Source organism: Eubalaena glacialis, chromosome 13, assembly GCF_028564815.1.
Source record: "Eubalaena glacialis isolate mEubGla1 chromosome 13, mEubGla1.1.hap2.+ XY, whole genome shotgun sequence".
Taxonomy (NCBI): Eukaryota; Metazoa; Chordata; class Mammalia; order Artiodactyla; family Balaenidae; genus Eubalaena; species Eubalaena glacialis.
This window is the reverse complement of record NC_083728.1, coordinates 37,926,736-37,936,160: the sequence shown is the minus strand read 5'-3', so window position 1 is coordinate 37,936,160 and position 9,425 is coordinate 37,926,736.

Below are 9,425 nucleotides of genomic sequence, written 5' to 3'. Positions count from 1 at the left end.
AGATTTGCATCAGTAGTAATTCTCCTATTTGCCTCCTCTCTTCCTTTGAGGAAACACATGCTTGACACTTCTAATCTTTTGGGACAGAGCACTGTTAACCACTTGCTTTGGAGGGTCTTTCAGCTAAGAACAGCTTGTTAGTGGTGATGGGGTGGGGATGACTGTGAGGATTAACTCATTAATTATGCAGAGCGATGCAGGCTACATAACGACTGGCAAGGCATTGGATAAAAGAATGACACAAGATATCTTTCAGTGACAAGCTTTGGATTAGACACTCCATTTCTAGAGGCAAGATTGACTCAGGAAGCCCAGAGTGCCAAGAAATGTTGGCCTGAGATAGGAGTAGTGGCTGTTCCACTTCCCTACCACCTCTCAGATCCACTGGTCCCAACTTTGTCCTGAGAGGGCATGGAACTTCCTCTGCTCTCCTCATGCAAGTCTAACCTTGTTAAAGCAGCTTTGCTCCAGGAGGATTTGTAATTTAATCTGTTACAGTGTCACCATGGCAAAATATTTATGTCTCTTAAATGCCATTAGCCCAGGGGGCCAGGATTTGAAACACTGCTTTACCCAGTGCCCTAGCTAGTGATTAACAAAAGATTGTGTTACAGGACACACAGGGCATACTGGCTGGTTCCAGGGCAAAGAAGGCTTATGTGATCTCGGGTGGCCTCAGCCTGCAGTGGCTTGAAGCAGGGTTTCAGTTCCCGGCCAGTGATTGAGGTCGGTTTGGGATGGTGAGAGCAACGAATCCTAGCCACTAGACCAGTGGTCAGTGACAAGGCCCTGGCCCTACGGCTTTGCAGAAAAGAATTTCCCCCAAAGATGGAAAGTAGTGAAACAAGTAAAGTATTTATTAAGAGAAAAAAAGAGTACGTGTGGATAGACACACAGGTGGATTCAGAGAGAGAGTCGCGCCCTCATAGCAGTTTGAATCACTTTTATGGGGTATTTCTTCCATGTTTCCTTTGACCAGTCATTTTGATTTGCCTGGTTCAGAGTCCATATTTGTTGGATCTCAGGATTTTCCCATGTGTGAGCATGCATCTCTTAGCCAAGATGGATTCTACCGAAGAGGCCTATGGGTAAGTGAGCATTAGTTGGCATCACTCCCCTTTTGACCTCCAAGAGCTTTTCTGCGCATGTGTAGTCGGGGAGGTCTCCTGACTTCAAGAATGAGGAATATGTGGTCTCTTATCTTCTATCTGGGCAGGGCCCTGCCTCCTTTTTCAATTGTCCTGTTATTCCCATCTCGTCTCAGAGTGTCGTCCACAAGAAACGAACTCAACCGTTTGCCCTGGGGGCCCATCTGTCTCCTGCCTCATATGAACCTAATGTCCATTTCTCTTCCTTTAGGAGGGGCTGAGATTCCATTAAAGAATTGGGGACCACCAGATCCCTTCTGGCCTCACTGAACACATTATTACCTCCCAGGGGCACTAAAAGAGAAACCCAAAGGGATTGGAGAGTGTGCATTTGCATCTCCTGCAGAGCAGTAGGGGAGGGGTGTGTGTGATGTCAGGATAGGGTGAAAGGACAGGGGATGAATGGTGAATATAAGGGAGAAGTGGGGGAAGAAGCAGGGCTCTCCTCTTCTCCCCTTCTTTCCTCTCTCCACTCAGTCATTCATTCAATAATTTTGTGGAGGGACCAAAGATGCAGAGAGTTGATTTATCCACCTCAATTCTTGGGGCATGCACTAGTTCATACAAGGTCCCTCTTTCCTTTCATTTCACTTCTCTCCATTTCATTTTTCCTTCTCATGCCTGACTCCACATTATTTTCCTCCACATTATAGGTGTTTTAGATTGGGTTTTCTAGAAGCAGAGCTTGAGACCGAGATTCTTGTTCAGTGGTTTATTAAGGAGGAGCTCTCAAGAAATACTGGTTAGGTGAGCAGCATAGAGAAGCTGCTAAGGAAAGACCTACATCAGGTGATGTCTAGCCTCAGCCTGATCCCATGGGGAGCTATAGAGCATGAATGGCATCACAAAGTGCTGGTTTTCCCTTCCTTATTCTGCTCACCTTACCTTGAGGCAAGGGAGCAAGCCTGTAATCTGTGGGGTTGAGGGTTGCCATGAGGCAGCTCTCCTCAGCTGAGGGCAGTTCTCCAAAGAAATGGGGCAGCTGCGTGACATTGGCAGTCAACACTCACAGCAGTTGGGGGGATGGGCACTCCATGTCCTTGTGGTGTGTGTCTATTTATTATTGTAAAATACTTAGTGTTCATTCAAGAACCATTTATTGAACCCCTATTCTGTGTCTAGTGCTATACTAAGAACTAGGAGTTATAGTTGTGATGAAAACAGACAGGATCACTCCCCTAGGTTAGAGTTAAATGGAGGAAATAGATATTAAACAACTATTTATAGAAATAAATAGCCAGAATCCACACATAATAAGTACTGGGAAGGAGAAGCTCAGGTGTGACAAGAGATCATAAGGACAGGTGTACTCTGGGGAGGACAGAACGGCCTTCTTGAGTATATATGGATGTGACTTAGACATAAGTTGGCATTAACCAAGCAGAAAATGGGAAGGCAGGTGCTCCAAAACAGTAAGAAGAGCATGAGGAAAGTCCTAAGGTAGAAAAGAATTCTGTGAGTTCAGGAAATGGCTGGGGCACAGTGAGCAAGGGAAGGGGGAGAAGGGGACACACAGCATAGGATGCTGGGCCTTGTAGGTCATGTTTAGGACTTAGGGTTATCACTGAAGCTCAGTGAAAATCCATCAAAGTTTTCAGCAGGAAAGGGACCTGATCACTATGGCAATTAAATGGGGCAGGGTGACCAGTTTGGAGAAGGTGAATGGAAGCTGAGAGGCTCATAGAAGTCCAGGGAGAGATGCCCACAGCCTGGACTAGACTAGAGTGGTGGCAGTGGGCATGAGGAGAAGCAGCAGATTTCAGAAGAAGTAGCCATGAGTCTTGCTGATGATTTGGGAGTGGGGAGTGAGGGAAAGGCAAGCCTGACAACCAACTCCCATGTGAATTGAGGTGCCATTTTCTGAGGGTGAGATGTGGGGTAGGCAGCTGGGAGAATGTGTTTAGAACTCAGGGGATTGTGCCGAGCTGGAAATTTAAGTCCAGTGGTCATCAGCATGTAAGTGATACTTGGAACCCTGGGAGAGAGTATAGCTAGGGGAGAAAAGAAAAGAGAGACCACAAGCAAGGCCCAGGCAAAGGAGGGAAAACAGCAAAGTTTCAGGAGAAACCAGAGAGACAGGAGTAACAAAATTGTGGCACCAATGAACTCACTGGAGAAGCTTCAGGGAGGAGGGTCAAGTCTGGGGAACTCTGTTGGGTCAAGTCAGACAAGCCTGCAAATGTGGCTACAGGGAGATGCTGTGGAACTGTGAGGTCTGCTGGCAACTTTCTCTGTGGGAGGCTTGGCTGGGAGGTGAGGGAATGAAGAGATGAAGACAACTCATTTAAATAAATTTGGTTATTTGTGGAGAAATAGGGCAGCCTCTGGACTGGGAGTCAAAGAGGAAATTGTTTAAGATGAGGGAGATGTTTGAGTGCTAGGAAGGAGCTGGTCTATGGGAGAGAAATCTAGGGTATAGGAGAGTGAGGGGTTAATTACAAGAGGAAAGTTTGCAGTGGTGGGAGCAGGTAGGAGGCAGTCTACAGTCTCCATTATTTGGCCATTGTTGGGCCCATTCACATCAGTGTCCCATGCTAGGGGAGTGAAGAGCAGGGAAGAAGGGGTGGGAGCATTTTAAATGGCATCCAGGCCTGAGTCTGGGATAGCAGACCCCCTCACTCTCACAACCCCCTGGATCCTCAGTCCTGTTCTTTGCTGCTGACCCTGGGCAAAAGGTTATCATCCCCAGCTAGTCCTTAGGACCCTGCTTCCCATCCTTCACCCTCTCACCCTCCTCAGACACAGCTTCCTCATGCTGTCCTCAGGGTGACTTTTCCAAATAGCTACCTCCTAACTTCTCCATTTCCCCTGTCAAATGATTTCTCACGTCTGCTCTCTATAAAAAGAGACTTTATTTGAAAGGATTATTGAAGGGAAGAGAAGGTACTATTGAAAGGGAAAGGGAGTGGGGCAGAGGGAAAGCACTCTGACCATAAAATCTGTGTGTCTCAATGGTTAGGCAAAGAGGGGTTTATCTTTTATAGGGAGAAGAATAGAAAGAACAGGGGTAGGGACATGGGATAAAGGGGAGTGACATCAGACGGTGTATCAGAGGATATTTTACCCTGAGGCCAGGACATTCTCAATAGGGGCTGTACGCTGGTTCAGGCTGAGGGTGGGCCAAAGTTCAGGGACCTGAGGGAAGGAGATGATCTTAAGCAAAGTTTGGTTAACAAGCATTTTGTTCCGATTGATGATTGGGGGCAAGCAGTTCAGCCAATCACTTATGAGGCAAAGAATGGGAATCTGGAGGGTCTGTGTCTGGCCAAGGTGGCGGTAGCATCTGTGAGTCTTATCTAAGTCTTATGGGAAAGGGATGGTCGGGATGTGTCTGAAAAAAATGTACAACCTAAAAGTTGAGAATTATATCTTATTTGGCAGATTTTCTGAGGACTAAACCCAGAAAACAGCTTCTCAGATCACTCTAAAGGACTGCGCCAAAGAGGTAAACGAAGAGCCAGGATATATAGGAGTTTTGCAACAAAAACCAGGTAGAACTTCAAAAGATTACTGTTAATTAAAGAAAACCAGACATCTTAAGTTAATGAATTTAGTGCTTTTCTATGTATGGAAAGATGCAAGAGTCTGGGTTCATTGAAATCATTTCTTTGATATGCATCTTAGCTATCTAGGGCTAATATCCTGCTTCTCTCCATCCTGAATCCCCTCAAGGCGCAGGGGTGGCTGCAGTGGCTGAGGGATTGGCAGCAGGCAACCTCCTTTTCTCCATCCTGAGTTCCCTTAGAGCTCACTGTCAATAGTGGCTATAGTGGCTGATGGCTTGATGACCATTCTTTGTTTGCTGACATGGCAGGTAACATTTTTCATCCACAGTGCCTCCTCTTGGTCATAAATTCAACAAAGTTTGGGAGGCTTTTTATGACAAATTTTGTCCCACAGTGCTAAGATGGTTCATTCCTAGATCAGGCAAGGATTCTGCTGATATGCCATTCAATGTGCTGATCTTTTTTGGATCAGGCCCTGTTGATAATCTAAAATTCTTTGGCTCTCCTATCTTACTAGTCTATTATGATCCAGGAAATGTTTTGCCTTGTTGCTTCTTCCCATATCTAGATTTGCACTATTACAATTACTTTATGTGGAGTTTTTTTTTTTTATAATCAACAGTCTCAAGACTTTTAGCCATCATTAATTTTGCTAGAGTCCTGGTTACACATTGGGTAATGCAAAAGACAGTCTTATAAACTAGACAGGATAAGTAATAAAGTCATAGTGCAGCAGAGAGAGACACAAAGAATAAACAATTTGGAAACAAAGAGAACAAATTAAAACAATAATTAGTATAACTAGTTGTAATCTGGTTGCAGTAAACCATCAAGTCCACAGGTGAGCCAGCTGGAGAAGCCAAATTCTGGAATGATCAGGTAGAGAGAAAAAGATACATGTTTTACCTTTGTTCACGAAGGTATACTTATCAACTTGTGTGGGCCACAGCATAAGAGGAAAGGTTTTTCTGGAAAACAAAGATTAAAAGTCAGTATATTTCAGGACTTCCCTGGTGGTGCGGTGGTTAAGAATCTGCCTGCCATTGCAGGGGACACTGGTTTGAGCCCTGGTCCAGGAAGATCCCACATGCCGCGGAGCAACTAAGCCCGTGTGCACAACTACTGAGCCCGAGTGCCACAACTACTGAAGCCTGCGTGCCTAGAGCCCGTGATCTGCAACAAGAGAAGCCACCACAATGAGAAGCCTGTGCACTGCAACGAAGAGCAGACCCCGCTCGCCGCAACTAGAGAAAGCCCATGTGCAGCAATGAAGACGCAACGCGGCCAAAAATAAATAAATAAACAAATAAATAATCTTATAAAAAAAAAGTCAGTATATTTCAGAAAAAGTCATAAAATTATAAATCATACTTATCAGTTCATTCAGTACCATGTAATTAATTCCTGATGATCTGGATGAAATCTTCGGGTTTCCATTAGAGTTTTGTAAATTTTTTACCCAGTTTAGTGGTATGATCTAAAAGTTATCAGAACTTATATTTGTAAAAAAAAATTCTTTTTATGAATTTTCTTTGATATCTTCATTTTATGAGTATGAGAGTAAAACAGTGACTGTGTATAAACGACAAAAGACTACATGGTGAAAGATCTGATCACAGTGCAATTGACAAGAAACTTGGATATTTCTCAGACATATATTTTAAGATAATAACTAGAATTGTTACTGATATCATTATCTCAGAGCATATCATATTTTTAAGAATTCCATGTAAATTTTAGAATGCCTGTATTAATGACATTTATCCATACAATATAACCAAACGTTCATCTCCAATCATTTGACAATGCTTCTTAGGTAATTTAACATACCAAATAAGCCAAATTAATATTAATTTAATATTCCTCTCTGAGATGTCTCAGGGTTCCTTTGAAGCATCTCAGAGTTAGCTAGAGGTCAAAATAACTTGTTAGAATTTGATATTTGAGAAGTTTGTCAAACATATCAAAAAGGTCTCAAAACACTTGATCAGATAGGATCATAGATCACTGTGGAACAATACTTGTTCACTTAACCAAAGTGACAAAAGATTTAAGAAACAAAAAACCAAGTACAGATCACTGAGAGGCAAAGAAACTCACACAATCTGTTATCAAAAGCAGTATTCCAAGAAAACTTTGTTCTCTTAACAGAGAGATAGGAACCAAGTCCAGTCTTGTACCAGCCTACTTTTAATAACAAAGCCCATTTACCTAATTAAATTTAGTCTAATTCCAGCCTGACTATGTACAAAACTTCTTTTACAGGGCTCCCTTTCTGCAAACCTTCCACAACTTTTTGTATTCATATTAGTTTGTCCCTTATTTTTCTTATCCAGAAATAACCAGCTCTAGGAGAGAATTATTCTTCCCCCTTAACAAAATATATTTCCATACCTTCTTTTGCTGAAAACACACATCCTACTGTCTTTGTATATGGAAATGTTCCCCTTATTATCTTTAGTAGCTTTAATTACATACTACAAATTTTAACCCTTAAAAATCTTAATCTCTAGCAAAAACCAACAAGCAGCAAGTAATTGTAAACTGTTTGTCATACTGGCATTTTCTGACTGGAGTATCCCATAACCTCTAGAAACATATAACATAATTTCTTTCCTCAATGAGGTACAATATATGTGTCTAATAAACCCAAATACATTTAGTTTCCCTCTTGTAAGGAGACAAAAGTAGGTAAATTTAGACCTGTTTAGCAATTAATGTTCCAGTATTTTATCTTATTTGAAATGACCTAGATATTCAGTGAATTCCCATCATTTAGCAAAACTCTTTACCAAAATCTGGAGAAACTAGATTAGACAGACATACCCAAAGTGTAAGTATTCCTAAAGAGTTCAAATTCTTTTCTCATTTACATTTATTTTATTTATGAAAATTCTTATCTCAAATTCTTATTGTTATCTGAAAATTCTTATCTCATTTACATTTATTTTATAACCTATGAAAATATTACCAAACCGAGCTAATTTTGTTGTTGTTATTGACAAACTCTGTTACAGAAATATCATGAATGTATTGACATTCAGGAAACCTAGGTACAATAAAAGTAAAACATGTCTATATTGATTAAACCAGTAAGCTTAAACTAGCTTAAGCTAGCATACCAGATGTTAATTTAATATTGAGTATTTCCTAGATCAGGTGAACCTGAAATTTATTCTGGCCAGTTTCTTTCATATTTAGAAATGTTTAGTTTGTAAGTGCTTACTTTTAAGTCAACTAAATAGAGCTCTTTTATACATTTAATTTTGATAATATTTTCCAGAGATACAGACATCACATATAATGTACACACAGACATATAAACAGACAAAACTAGAGATCTCATAGCTTCACTTTAAAAACTTTGTTATGAGGAATTCCCTGGTGGTCCAATGGTTAGGACTCTGCTCTTTCACTGCCAGGGGCTGGGGTTCAGTCCCTGGTTGGGGAACTAAGATCCCGCAAGCTATGTGGCATGGCTAAAAAATAAATACATATATAAATACATTTAAAAAATAAAAAAATAAAAACTTAGTTATGAATCAGGTATTACAATATAAACTTACTATTTTATAAATAACAGTTGGAATAAATTAAATTTGCTTGCTCAGATGACTAAGACTTTACTGTTTGTGTAAAAGACTTAAGATTTGTATTTGTCCTTGATAAACTCTTAAGGAGGATATGAATTAGATTTTGGTTGAGGGAGCCTTTCTACCGGTTTGAGTTTAAAAAGCCACCTTTTCCCTTTTTTCCCCTTGGTTTCAGGTTCTACCTGATTGAGGTAATTAGGTTCAGTCTCAGGTCACTGTGGGCTGTATTTACATTTCTGATTTGTAGAGATTTGCAAGACAAAGACAGTTGCTTTTAACTCCCCAGAGAACTGGTCTGTCACATAAATGATATTAAAAGATTGATTTGCCCAAATGTATTTTCTTTAATTTGTTTTTCTATATCAGTGAGAAGATTTCCAACTAAACTGAAATTTCAGAGCTCTGTGTTTTAGAACTTTAGGGTGGGTTTAATTTATCATGCCTTCAAAAACTTGTATAAGGCATTCAACCAAAGCTCTCTTTCTGAGTACACAAGTTAGACCCAGAGCAAAATCTCTATTATTATTAGCCCCCAAATATTAGCTCTCGGCTTTACTTTATCTTATATGGGCTCAGGTAACCCTATTGGTTTTCTTTAGTATGTTTAATTAATATTTCCCTAGGGGCAGATTCATATGCCCTCTTTTATAATACCAAGCAGGGGAAGCATTCTCCAGTGAAACATGTCTATCCCACAATATAATTAAGCAAAAGTGATGGAACAATCTTGTCATGGTCCAAACGCGGGTTGGAAAATAATTTCCAGACATAAAGCAGAATGTAAAGAAGATAGAATTTATTAGAGGGAAGGGTCACTGCCAGAACAGCAGGCTGACTTCCTAGTAGTCTGGGAGAGTTGAGCCTGAACATGTGCTATTGATCAGTTTTTATAGGCGTCGCCCAGGTGGGCTCAGGAATTTCATAACCTTGGCAACGTGGTGGGGAGGGTGATTAAGAGTCCAGTAGGGGGTGTAACGCTGAAACTTTTTCAGGCAGGGTCGTCCTTTGTCCTTGAAGCACCATTGTCCTTGGAGCATCACCTATCTTATATAAAGCCCATTTAAATATACCAATTTTTATAAACTTTCATCTCAATTTTATCAACTTTTATACTTTTAATGTTAGTTTCCATTCAGATCCAATCAACAAGTGTTGGTCTTACAAGGAGTCCTAGAAAC